The following is a 15,181-nucleotide window of genomic DNA, read 5'->3' as shown; positions in this document are numbered from 1 at the left end:
AACATAAGTAAATGGGTGTTGTACGCTGCAGTTAAACCTGGCAGTTATGTAGTCGTGTCTAGGGTCAATATAGCCTGGCCAACTATATTCATTCGAGACACGGCCAACATGTGCTTGGGAGTGACTGTGGTATGCGGCATACCTAAAACTTACCCATTACCCCAAAAAATGAGTCGTCGTTGCAGTAAATCATGAAATACTATGGGAGTATTTCTAGAGTCAATCCTTTGTAGAAAATCCTCGTATACGCGTTGTTCCTTGATCATTCCTCTAGCGATAAAATGTTCTGTCTTGATAACTCCTTCCTGCTTTATCGCTAAGTATGATGTTATATCTGTCTTGATGAGATATCCCCTGTTCCGTATCTCTTGATTCAATTCAGAGGACTTATGATCCTCTCTTTCCTGATCTTTTTAGATCAAGATGCATCCAAGAAAGAGACCCAGCTCAAAGAACAACAGCAATCCTCCTCCGCCACCGCCTCCTCCTTAACTTGATCTTGCATCATTTCAGACAGTTCTGACTGCTGCAATGGTAGCAGCCATGTCGCAAATAAACCCTGGTAATTCAGGAGGTGGTCCCCAGCCCCAAAACCCAGAAGATAGCCAGGGACACCAAAAAGGGGGTTCCTATAAAGACTTCATGAACGCGAAGCCCACATCCTTTGATGGCACTGGAGGTGTCATTTCCCTCACCCGATGGTTTGAGAAAATCAAATCAATCTTTGAAATATGTGCCTGCGCAGAGTCTGACAAAGTTAAGTTCGCCGCCTGCACCTTCCTTAATAAGGCCCTGACTTGGTGGAACGGCCGAGTTAAATCCCTAACTCTACCTGTAGCAAATGCTATGGGTTGGGAAGCTATGAAGGAGCTTCTAATCGTAGAATATTGCCCTCGGGGCGAACTCCAGAAGCTAGAACACGAACTCTGGAACCTTAAGATGAAGGGTTCTGACATAGCCGCTTATACTTCAAGATTCGATGATCTGGTGTTACTCTGTCCGGAAATGGTTACCCCCGAGGGTAAAAAGATTGAGAGGTTCATCTGGGGGTTGACCCAGCCAACCAAAGGTAATGTCTTAGCTGCAAAGCCAGACACATATGACAACGCTAAATGTCTTGCAAAAATTCTGATCGATCACGAAGACAACTCTAATGAGGAGGCTACCACCCCGAGCCAGTCACCAGTGGAGGCGGAAGCAAAAAGAAATCTTGGAACAAGCGGAAGGCTCCGAGTACGCAAGGGTCTTCTAAGAAACAGCAAACAATAGCAGTCCATGCTGCTACTGCCCCTATTGCTGTTTCGGCTGTCGGTTCCACAGCCTAAACTCCCGCCAGTGGATACACTGGTACCCTTCCTTGGTGTGGTAAGTGCAGCTACCACCACCGCATTCCTGGTCCATGTCGCGAAAGGATCTGCGACAACTGTGGCAATAAGGGCCACCTTGCTCGAACCTGCAGAAAACCAGCCAAATCAACGAACCAATCATCCGGAGCAGGAATCAGTCCGGCCTGCTACAATTGTGGCAAAGCAGGGCACTTCAAAAGGAATTGCCCCAAAGCAGCTACAACAACTGATCCCTCTGTCGCCGCAGGTATACTTCTCTTTGACAATTCTTATACCTGCAACTCTTTTTGATTCTAGTACAAAAAGGGAAACCTGTTATCTATCTATTCGAACATTTTCTTAACTCAATCCTTCGTATGTAATCGAAATTTTTACCATCGAGATGACTAACCAGTGAGATAGAGAACACTAACTTCGTACCTATAGATTAAATCCTCAGTCCGGAGGATTATTCTGTTCAATTCGATCTATAAGAGGGAAACCTTTCATGAAAATACTTTGATGCTATGTTTAACATGAAATGACCGAGTCTCATTCATGTTGTTATCCTCGGTTTCGAATGGGTCGCTCGTTTAGATCTTTTCCTCGACCCGGTTCTTGTGATCTTCAGCATCAAACCTTCGTATCATTCCAGGTCTTAAAACTCAAAAGTTTTTCCTCGATATGAATTACCATGCATCCCTCGTTTCTGTGATCATTGAGAAATGGGAAGTTAGCAGCTCTTTCCTCTAAATGTCTTTCCCGAAGGATTCCCGGGAATTTCTTTCGAATGTCTAGTTTAGTTCCACATCAGACCTTTCGAGATCTTCGTAGAAATCGATTCTGCAATCTTCAGATTTCGGATGCCCTTAGAACTTGGTAACATCTATCCAGTACATCATGTCTCGAATCCTTAGAAGCATCTACCCAACGAAACCCTAGTGATTCCTTTGAGGAAACCGAAGTCATCCAGGGTTGGAACTTCCATGAGAGAACCGATTGATATCGTAGATTGAGAGAGAGTCGATGTGCAAAACAAAGACACATCCCGATAATCAGAATTCGCTAGAACACCTAGTAGAGACCGGATTCCACTTGAGAAAGTGAAGATCCGAGGCAAAAAATCCATTCGTGTCTCATTCCAAATTCATGATCTATATCTTATTCTTTGAATTTCGGGACGAAATTCCCTCTAACGGGGGAATAATGTAACAACCCGAAGTTGTTCATCACCGATAACCCGTTCTACCCGTAAAGATTCTCCGTTTGTCAATCGTTTCGTTTCCGTTTTGGGTTAAATTAAATAAATTTATATGTTTATTATAATCCAATGAGTGTCCAAATCCTTTAGGAACTCATGAATCTAGCCCAAAAACATTTATTTCAAAAAGTTAGAAACGTCCCCGCCGGCTGACGGAAAATTAATCGGGTGCGACCTAAAGCCCCGTTTAAAGCCGATATCAGGTAGAATTCCACTGTGTCCAATTTTTAGGACCTATATAAACGTGTTTAAACATTCATTTGAAGCTTTTTCTTCCTCTCTCTACTCTCTCTCTCTCTCTAACCTTTCTCCTAAATCCAAGTTTAAGGGTCCAAAACTCAATTTTAAGGCCTCAAATATCTAAGGTACCTTTCTAAACTCATTGTATAGCATATTTGGCCTTCAAATTCGAGATTAAAACATGAATTAAGACCTTGTAGATGAGTTTACGGCCCTGGAAGGAGTTTGGGCCGTAAACACATAATTAGTGGGTTTTTATGCCTTTAAACCCCTCCTAAAAGATTTTGGGACTTAGATATGGCTAGATGGCTTTAAGGAATGGACCTAGAATGCTTTAAACAATAATTTGGAGACTTGTATATGAGTTTACGGCCAAGGATGGTGTTTAGGCCGTAAACTCATAATTATAGGGTTTTTAAGCCCTTAAACCCTTCCTAAACCTCAACAAGACATGGTTATGACTTCTAGAATAATTGCTTTAGCCCTGGAACACTTTAAACATAAATTTTGGGGGATTTATATGAGTTTACGGCCAAGGCATGTGCTTGGGCCGTAAACTCCTCAACCTTGGGTGTAAACTCAATTTAAGGTGCTAGAAAGCCACTTTAACACCCCTAAAGCCTTAGAATAATTTTTAGAAGTGTTTACAAACAAGTTTTTGGCCTTAAAACATAATAAATCCCTCTCTAGGAGAGTTTACGGCCATGAGGGGGGTCTCATAGGCCGTAAACTCCAAAAACACCTCAAATGTCCCATAGAAATTCATGTAAGGCCTTGAAATAATTTTAGCAATCACATGTGATTTGTTTGGAATCAAAAACACAATTTTTCATAGGTTTATAGGAGTTTACGGCCATGAGTCCTATGCTAGGCTGTAAACTCCCTTAAATATGTCCATTTGGTGTTTAACAATTATTCCAAGCCCTTAAACCAAACCTAGAAATTATTCCCTAAGTGTTTGAAGCCAAATTGCACCATAAACTACCCCACCATGAGTTTACGGCCGTAAACTCATGGGGAGGGGGTCATTAGGGCCATTAACTCCCTAAGGAGTTTACTCTTGAGGTCCCAAGTCATTATCCTAGCTAAATGTGTCCCCAAATGCCACCCGGGTCCTTCCAAACACTAGTATCGGGGTGTTTTCGCGATTAGAAGTAATTGTCCCTAAGAAATTATCAATCTAAGTCCTAATTAGATACAAATGTGTATCTTTACATCATACTTAGGAACCTCGTGCGTTCGCAAGCCCCGGACCAACGTTTAGCATCCAAAATCGTCACGTTTCTCGTTCGGTGAGTTCATACCCCTATGCTTTTTCCGTGTTTTTCAATGTTTTCAGGGGGGAATACAAGCAAACTATAACTGTTTTCAAAAACATAACGTTGACGTGTTTCAAATAATATCTGGCAAATTTATAAACACTTTTACTCCTTATGTATTATGCTGAGCATAAGGGATGATTTATCAATTACAACTAAATGGATTTTAGTTAAGAAAATAACCAAACAAATCAAATTATTATGGGAATAAATTGGGGTCTTTAGCGTTCATTTTATCATGTACTGATATGTGTATAAAATTATTAGATAAACTATGTCTGATTCAGTTTATCTCCGTATCATTTGATTGTATTGCCAGATAGTTTCATTGTATGTATCTATATCCTATGTATTATGTTTCATAATCTTTTGTATGTTTGATATCGTATGAGAACCCTGTGAATAGTTTAGTACTAGCTTGTGAGTTTGTCACTACCCTTTATGGATGATCAGTAAATCCTCCCCGGAAGTGTAACCAGAGTCTCCTGGAGGGAGAGTGAGGAATTTGTGAATAGATGTATTCGGGACTGACAATCCCACACCTTAACTGCTAGCTACAGTTAGGCGGGCACGCCTGAGGTGACGAATTCTGGATATCGTCTGACGTCTGACAAACGTCAAGGAGGTCTCGTTGTCGTATCAGCATGGTTACCCGACTCACAATATGTATTAATATAAGTTTATTCACAGCTTCGATTTTAGAATTTATATCTAGTCCGGGATGGTAGTCCCATGGCTTTCAGTCTATCGAACTTGTATCTAGTGCGGGATGGTATTCCCGTGGTTTTCAGTATGTATATATCTTGTATCTAGTACGGGATGGTAATCCGACGGCTTTATTCATCTATCTTATACCTAGTTCGGGATAGTAGTCCCATGGTTTTCAATCTATAATTTCAAGTATATCAAACTATCTTGTAACTAGTTCAGGATGATAATCCCACGGTTTTCAAACTGCTTTCTATCTACAATTCGTGTATAGCAAAGTATTTCACATCCAATTCGGAATAGTAATCCCATGATCCTCAATATATAGTTTTGTGTATTAAACTATACTCTGTGTTATTCAATCAATCTTGCATTTAGGAAAATATAGGATTTTCCTGGGGTTAACATATAACGCGTAACTGAACTGTAACCAAAGATAACCAAACTAACTTTACATAAGAAAATATGTGATTTTCTTGGACAACAAACCTTTTCGGAAAACTGAAGGAAACCGATACATTTTCATAAAACAAAACCGCTTATGAACTCACCAGCTTTATGCTGATTTTCAAACTGCTTGTATTCTCAGGTCCACATTAGACAGGTACCCGGTGATATCTTTTGGAGAAGACGGAGTGCTCAGAAGACTCGTCTCAACTTTTGTTCATATGATATATGTATAACACTTGTATAATTTACTTTTGAAACAAATGTAAACTTTCAAATATATGTAATGTAATGGTTGTTTACTGTGATTACTATGTACATTGGATTTGATACTCAACGTGGAGTCAACCCCGGAAATGTTTCCGCCTATGATTTTCGGGGTGTGACATTTTATTAATTGTTATATTGCATCCTTGCAATTAATTTGAATTAATAATAGATAAATAGATTTAAAGTGTTATAAATTTACCCCTTATATATATGTAAGATTCATATATTGTATGTATAAGTGAATTACAATATGCGCCCTCGCGTATTTTAAATATTGACATTACCAGTCTTACCTCGACTAGGCTCACCCGTTCTAATGTAGGGGTTTTTAGGAGGTATCTATGATTCCTAATGAAGTCGGTTTTTAATATGCTTCGCTCTTACCACCCTCATCGCCCTATTGCATTTTGTGAATGGAGTTATCGAAAGGGTTTGATAGTGATAATGGTCAATCTAAAAGTATTCTAAGTACAAGTATAAAACAAAATCCGTTTTATTTAAAAAGTGAATCTTATGTTATCCATGAAAATTGCACATTCTCTTTATAACATGTTTATGGAGCTCGTGTGGTTAACCGGTACGTCAATTGGATACTATAGGTAGAGAATGATGTGAGACTCGCGAATCTCAAGCATAACTTGAGTCGGGGTCCACACAATTTTGCATGGGTGATTCACCATATGTTCAATGAGCTGCGACATCCCCGTCATTGAATTTGAGATGAACATCATCCGAGATTAACATGCCATTGATAGTCAATGAATCTCAAAGATCTAGGAATTTCATAGTGATTGAAATTGATGAAGAGCTTGTTAGGTTTTGAGCATTCTAACACTCCTAAGTGTACATGCAACCCTAAATACCTTGGATCTATGTTTTCTCTATTATACATGCAAATAAGAACATCCAAGGTATTATCCTAATCTAGCATACAAAAACAAGGAATATAACAAGATAGAATACATACCTCTTTGATGTAGAATGTTCTCAAGAAGCTTGAGTGCCTAGTGCCCCAAGTGTGACACCTCAAATGGTTCACACAACACCAAATACACTTGGAAGAACTTGAGAGAAACTTGAACACTTCTTGAAAATCGGCTAGCCCTTTCTATTCACACATAGTGCCGATTTTTCCAAAGAATATGATCTTATATAGTTGTTACAATTAGTGTAAACCCTAATTGTCATGACTTTCCATTTCCTTGGATCCATGGGTTCAAATACACCATGGAGCATCCATGGAGCATCATATGGGTTTTAGCCCAACTTGATAATCCATGGAGCACTAGCCCACTATACAAGTATGGATGATTTGCACAATCAACCCATATTTTTAATTAGTCTTCTTTTGATCACTTAATTAATTCTAGATTAATTCTTGATCAATACTAATTAAATAATCTTCTTTTAATATATTATAACTTATAATATATTAACAAACCTTAAGTGTTATTTCTCTCATTATAGTCTATCCAAATGCATGATGCCATGCAACGCAAATGGATCATGCTGGGTCGAGTCAAGTCTTACCAATTATAGTTATGGACTTAGACATTAATCCAACAGAGCTTTGTCTACCTAAATAACTTTGTGGTGTGTTTACGGCATCCCTTTACACATCATGAAGCCAAATATGGATCCTAGCCTTAATTAAATAATTTATTTAGAGTGATTATTAATTAAGGACTTACATCAAACTAATAGGAGTCTTATCTTTTGTAGATGTTGAACCAAGCAAACAACAACAACAACAACAACCTGCCTCCTCCTCCTCCTCATCTTCCTCTAACTCAAAACTCAAAGATGTCCTCCAATCCTCTTGATAAGAGAATTGAAAAGTTTGAGACAAAAAAATCTCTTTTGGATTGCGAATATAAACATGGTGAATCTATAAGTGAGTATTTTCGTAAGATGATGACATTCTTTGATAGACTAGCTGATTTGGGTGTTGGGATTTCGAAAGAGCAGATCATGGATTGGATGTTGTGCTCTCTTCCTACCTCATTTATTGATTTCCTTTTTGAAAAAATGGATAATCCCAATATGACCCTCATGGAGCTTCATGACTTGTTGATAACAGCTAAAGCTAGTGTACAAGAAATTTCTCATCCCAATGAAAAGGGAAAGACCAAGGTTGGAAAGTCTAACCAAGCTACTAAGAGAAAGTTTCAAGATGGAATTTCCCATTGTGCTAATCCAAAAGAGGCGATTTGTTTTCACTGTCGGGAAAAGGGACACTGGAAGCGTAGTTGCCCTAAATACCTCGAGGACCTTAAGAAGGGCAAAGTCAAGGTGGCTAGAACCTCAAGTATGTTCATGATAGAACTCCATAGCACATCTACTTCTAACTCTTGGATTCTTGATACAGGATGTGGTACTAACATTTGCTCTGATATGAAGGGACTAAGACAAAGTAGGAAGTTGAAGCATGGTGAGCTCAACCTAATCATGGGGAAGAGGCACAAGTTAGCTTTTATAAGGATTGGGAACTATGAGCTCATGCTTAGTGGGGGTGTTTATCTTAGTTTATTAAATTGTTGCTACTCGCATGATATGGCACGAAACATTATTTCTTTTCATGCACTTTATAAGGATGGTTTTCTTTTTTCTTTTGATAATGATAATGGTGACATTTTGGTTTATAAGAATGGTTATTTTAATTTTAAAGCTAGTCCTTGTAAAAGTGTTTATGAAAGTATTGTTTGTGATGGTGATTTTGATAAACTAATTATGAATGTTGGTTCATCTAATAGTGAATTAGATAAATCATGTATGTGGCATTGTCGACTTGGCCATTTAAACAAGAAATGCATTGCCAAACTCCAATCTGATGGAATCTTGGAATCATTTGACCTCAAATCGGATGATGTATGTGAATCTTGCTTACTTGGCAAGATGACAAAAGTGCCATTCACAGGACACTGTGAAAGAGGCAAGGATTTGTTGGACCTCATCCACACAGATGTTTGTGGACCCTTCAAATCCACCACAAGACATGGAGAGAGATACTTCGTGACTTTTAACGATGATTTCAGTAGATATGGATATATCTATCTAATCAAGGATAAGTCAGAAACTTTCGAGGTGTTCAAAGAGTTTCAAAATGAAGTAGAGAACCAATTGGGCAGAAAGATTATGATGCTCCAATCCGATAGGGGTGGAGAATATTTAAGTCTTGAATTCTACAATTATCTTAAGAATTGTGGAATAGTTTCACAATTGTCTCCTCCCAGAACATCACAGTTGAATGGTGTAGCTGAAAGGAGAAATCGAACATTGTTGGACATGGTTCGATCTATGATGAGTCGAACTACACTTCTGATATCTCTTTGGGGGTATGCCTTAGAGACATCCGCCCATATCTTAAACCTCGTACCTACTAAGAAGGTTGCTAAAACACCCTCTGAAATGTGGAGTGGGACACGTCCTTCTCTAGAACATATAAAGGTTTGGGGATGCGAAGAATTTGTTCTTCACGTGGCGAATGATAAGCTCGAACCACGATCGGAGAAGTGTTACTTCATTGGTTATCCACAAAAGTCGTTTGGATACTTGTACTACAAGCCTTCGGAAAACAAGGTGTTTGTTGCTCGAAGGGGATTCTTCCTTAAGAGGGATCTCATTTTCTAAGGGGACAGTGGGAGCCACATAGACCTTGAAGAGCTTCAAGAGTCAAATGAAGAAGAACCTTTAGTAGACACTAACACTCAACTAGGTACAACAACCCGTTGAGGAATCTCAAACCGGGGCTGAGCAACTTGTTGAGCAAAATGATATATCTCCACCTCCCCTTCGCATATCCAATAGAGTTTGCTATGCTCTTGAGTTCTGTGGTTTCCATGTGAGCACAGAAGGAGACATATTGATTAGTGATCGTACACTGGTTTATATGGATGAGCCATCCAACTATAAGGAAGCGATAGCGGGAACTGAGGCTGCTAAGTGGAAGGAAAGCATGGAGAGCGAGATTTAGTCTACGCATGAAAACTAAGTTTGGAATTTGGTTGATCCTGCACCAGGCACTAAAATTGTCGGGTGCAAATGGATCTTCAAGAAGAAGACAGGCATGGATGGGAATGTACACACGTTCAAGGCTAGGTTGGTTGCAAAGAGTTACACTCAAACTCAAGGAATTGATTATGAGGAAACCTTTTCACCAGTAGCCAAGATCAAGTCTATTAGGATATTACTTGCCATAACAGCTTTTCATGATTATGAAGTACGGCAAATGGATGTGAAGACCGCTTTCCTTAATGTAAAACTCATAGAGGAAGTGTACATGGCACAACCTAAGGGTTTTGTAGATCTAAAATATCGAAATAGAGTGTGTAAGCTTGAAAGGTCCATATATGGACTAAAACAAACGTCTCGCATCTGGAACCTTTGCTTTCATGAAAAAATCAAGGAGTTTGGTTTTTCAAGAAGTGAAGGAGAGTCCTCGTATATGTCAAAGCTAGTGGGAGTAATGTAGTCTTCCTAGTGTTGTACGTATGTAGATGACATACTCCTTATAGGAAACGATATCCCGACGTTGCAAAGTGTTAAGACGTGGCTTGGGAGTTGTTTCGCTATAAAGGATCTAGGAGAGGCTGCATACATACTTGGTATAAGGATCTATAGAGATAGATCAAAATGTCTAATAGGAATGAGCCAAAGTACATACTTGGATAAGATCTTGAAGAAATTCAAGATGTAGGACTCCAAGAAAGGTTATCTACCAATGCAACATGGCTCAAAATTGAGTAAGACTCAATGCCCTAGTTCTAGTGATGAACATGAAAGAATGAGTCGAGTCCCATACGCTTCTACTATAGGATCGATCATGTATTCCATGACATGTACTCGCCCTAACGTCTCATTTGCTCTGAGCATGGTGAGTCGTTTTCTGGAAAACCCATGCAAAAGTCATTGGATGGCAGTAAATAATATTTTGAAATACCTAAAAAGAAAAAAGGATATGTTATTGGTATATGGGGAGTTGAAAGTTACAGGTTATATAGATGCCAATTTCCAGACTGATAGGGACAACTCATGTTCACAGTCAGGATGAGTATTCTTGCTTAATGGAGGAGCGGTCACTTGGAAGAGTTCCAAGCAATCAACAGTGGCAGACTCTACATGCGAGTTAGAGTATATTGCAGCTAGTGAAGCTGCAAACGAAGCTACATGGTTGAAGAATTTCACTGATGATCTTGGTGTCATTCCGAGCATCAAGGATCCCTTGGAAATCTTCTGTGACAATGAGGGTGCAGTCGCATTGACTAAAGAACCCAAAGACCATGGTAACTCAAGACATGTACTTAGAAAGTTCCGCTATGTAAGACATCGAGTCGAGGATGGAGATATTGTTGTGAGCAGAGTATCGTCAGAGGAGAATCCAGCCGATCCATTCACTAAACCACTATCAAGGATCAAGCATGATAGTCATACTAGATCTATAGGCATTAGATTTGCTGAAGATATGGTGTAGTTGTTTAGTTTTTTAGTTTGATAATCTTTGAAACATTTTGTAGTGTGAATTTGTAATAGAATTGATGTTTATTTCGTGGAGACTTAATAAAGTGCTGGATTACTATCACTTCTGTTTATTTATTACTATGTTTCACTTTTGCATTTTTAGAGCCCACTTCCCGAATACTAAGTATTCAAGCCTCCACAGTCATTCATACCCTTGGAAGTAATTAGTGATTCAAGACTGCCATGAGTGTTGGTGGAGTGACCATTTTGATTGGGCATGACATAGTGATTGTGTCAACACTTGTGAGTGCTTAATAGTGATTTAAGTATTGGAAAACCCACACTTAGAGATTACTTCATGGATTCAGCCACAGGTAATTCAAAGATGATAATATCTTCTGTTCTTCAAACTGAGATACATGTGGGGCTTTGTTCTGTGATTCTGTTATGCATTGATGTACTCCAACGCTATCTGTAACTGGTGGTTATAACGGGTATATTCATGTGTGACATGATGAAATAGACAAAGACTATGTGGTCAAAGTTTATTCATCCCTGCTGCCATAATAGGAGAAGCGATATCTATCGGCCCTTTGATGATTTGGTGCTGACATCTTAAAATACCTGGCCGGGTGCCGACTAGAATTGATGTGTTTGATTTGGTAGTCAGATGTAGTCGTTACAAATCTATATCGAGAAACATAATCTTGAATTATGAGATTGACCATTTTCCATGTATCGAATTCATACAAATATCATGAGGATGAAGGAATAGTTGATCACTTATCTGAGGGTTGAAACTGATTAGATCAGAATTTGGCAGATGCATTGGATGGCATTCTCTCTGCTGATTATTAGATGGATATAAGACCATATATAGTTGATGACTTGTCTAAATGGGAGACTGTTGGTAGTATGTCCAAGGTCATTAACTAATTGGTGATATTTCTAATAATAGCAGGGTCCTCTTGGGTTGCCCTCATGACTCAAAATTGAATAGGATAAATAATAAGAGTGATTAGTTTATTAATTATTATGGTTTAATAATTAATTAGAAACTAATTGGAAAACAATTTGGGAATTAATTAACAGTTTAATTAATAGAAGGGTTGAATGTGAGTTAATCAATAGTTGGTTGATCAGGGAACATTCCAGAACCCTAGAAGGAAGGGGGTTGGACGAAATCTCCCTTTGGATAAAGGGAATTTCGTTCTTAGCCTATCCCATCCCACATGGGTGGAAAGATAAAACCCTAGGAGGTATCCAAGGCTATAAATAAGGTTTTGAGGATTCATTCCTCTTTGCTTATTTTGGCTTGAATATTCGCCACCTTGTTTCTCCCTCATTGTGGAAGAACTTTTCGTTAGTTCATCCCTCCTAGTTTAAGATTTGATTCTACTCTTTTGAGTCCATTGTGTGTGAACCAAGAGAGGCATTCTGGTTTGGATCCTCATCATCCAAACAAGGTGGAACGCACAAGGAGTCAAGTTCGAAGATCATTAGTTGCTAAAGAGGTTAGTATTATTCCATGTATTTTCGGTTTTCATAGGGTAGAAGTAATAGTATGAAGCCATAGATCCATAGGTTGCATGTACACTTAGGTAAATCGTTTTGTTGTTTCGATTCTTCTGACGCCTAGTTATAGAGTGTAATAGTATGAAGCGATAGATCCATATGTTGCATGTACACTTAGATAACATACCCGCAATAGCACCTCCCCTGACTGACACTGCAATGCTCATCTGATCTCTACTGGGGCTACTGCCCTACCCTCACGACCATCAATGATCCTCAAAGTAACTGGAGCAGGTGCACTCACTGCCTCAATATCGGATAGTCGGACTTCTTGTGGCCCACTTGGTTGTAGTGAAAACATAATGGGCTTGTCCCTTAAGAAAAGTACCGACTGACATGACCAAAGCTTCCATATGTGTATCAACCCATGCCCCTAGAACGACACACCCCATCATGTTGCTTCATTCACGTTCCGCACTGACCCCGGCCCTTCTGGTCCCCTAATCGTTGATATGAGGTCTTGGGTCTCTTGGTAGGACTCTCAATCTGCACATGCTCTGGCTCCCTCTTCCTTAGGTGCTCTAAATCGATCTCCCGCTCTCGGTCTCTAGAAATCATATCTTTCAGGGTATTACACCCTGAAATACTCATGAACTCCCTGGTCATCCCTCAGCATATCATGATACCTTACCTTCTTCATTTCCCCATCTGTTGCATAGTGCAGAACCAATAGAGCCCACTCCCGGAACTTGGCGGTGATCTCTGCCACACCACAATCTTCGTAGTCTGACGAAGGTCCTGAAAATCCCTCGCCAACTATTGTACCTCAATATCTGGTGCGAACTCAATCCTAAAACGAGTCACAAACTTATCCCAAGTCATCGTCTCTAGGGCCTCGCCTCCCAAAGCAAAGTCTACCTCCTCCCACCAATCTCGAGCTCTGTCTATTATAAGATTGGAAGCAATTATGACCTTCAACCCCTCAGGGCAGAAAATTGTCTTGAATGCGTTAGCCATATCTTCTAACCATCTCCTAATGGCAATAGGGTCCTTCTCCCCAAAGAACGCAGGATCTCCACAAGCACGAAACTCACAGAGAGAAAGAGTGTGAGCTCCAACAATAGCCATAACCTTAGTGCGGAGTGCGGCCAGACGCTCATCCAAAATCTCCAAAATCCCTCCTTGACCATATCAAAGATCACAGGAGTCTTATCCAAAATTCTGTGGGTAATTCTCTCCTGCACCTGCGCCAAAACCGGAACTTGAACCTCCTTCCTGAGTGCTCATTGCCATACTAAAAAACGACAGGCAAATGATCAGAACATACGTAAGAATCCTAATCCCATAGGCTTCCTAGATTCTTCACTACTCTCCCCGATTCGAGTATAGATCCTGTGCTTTCGGTAGTACGGGCCCAATACTACCTTCCACACCTATCCAGACTTTCCTCAAGAATCATATTGAATCCTCCAAGTCACATTCTCAAACTGATACCACAAACACTCGCTAAATAGTGCAACAAAGCACACTGAAGCATTTCCTAGTTTTCCTAGGTTTCCGACTTCACCCTGCCATCAGCTGCTGAAGAACTCCCCATAATCTTAGTTAGCTACCTCATGAATACAATTACATGCAATAAAGCTTAGATAATCCTTTGAGTAAAAAACTCATCCCTACAATGGTTAGACTCAAACGAGAGCTACACAATAAGTTCAAATCCATCACTCTGAGATTATTCAAACTTTGTCATATGTGACTTAACATATTCACTTAATAGCTAACTCACATCACTTAAGAGTCCCACAAAGCACAAAGCAACCAACATTCGTACAGTAGCACTCTAATACGTAGAATAACCAAAGAATTTTCAAACTCACATACTGCAACTCATGCTAGGAATTTCCACTCTCACTGCCGGTTGCCTTATGCATGCAAATTATACACAATACATGATCAAATAGAATGTCGAATAAAAGACTCTACCCTAGGACCACAACCAAATGAGGAACAGGAAATAAGGCCAAGTCAATCATTCTAGGGCTATATGATCCTAACTGTATACAATTTTTAAAACATACACTTAGCAATTACTGATACAAATACATATTCCTAATCTAGCATAACATCCAATGCTCCTTAGGTTACATGGCATCACATATCAGGCCAATCTATCGTGCAATTCCTTAAACTATCCCTAACCTCATGCTAACATGCAATTCTCATAACATATAACCATAACAAACATGTCTGGGTATTCTGGGAATCACTTGAGCTCGGCCGATTGCACACATCACACCCACTTTGTATTTACAAAACTCCCTTTGGAAATTTCTTTCATTTTACAAATATATTTTTAAAACTCGTTTTCTTTTTTAGAAAAATTTCCAATTCCTCAATTTGAGTTCAGTCACACTTGAGAATATGCCCGAATCCCTCAAACCAAGGCTCTGATACCAACTTCTAATGCCCCAAAATTTCAAAGTAAAAATTTATTTTTTAATACCATGAACACACCCATTTAACTTTTACTCAAACGTTTAAAACTATTTCATAATAAAACATTTATTAGAGTACAATCCCAAAATCACAAAGTTACGGAAAAACATGGGTGTATGCGTTGCGATAAAGTCAGGCCCTTC

This window comes from Lactuca sativa, chromosome 5, assembly GCF_002870075.4.
Source record: "Lactuca sativa cultivar Salinas chromosome 5, Lsat_Salinas_v11, whole genome shotgun sequence".
Taxonomy (NCBI): Eukaryota; Viridiplantae; Streptophyta; class Magnoliopsida; order Asterales; family Asteraceae; genus Lactuca; species Lactuca sativa.
Note: the sequence above shows the minus strand (reverse complement) of the source record.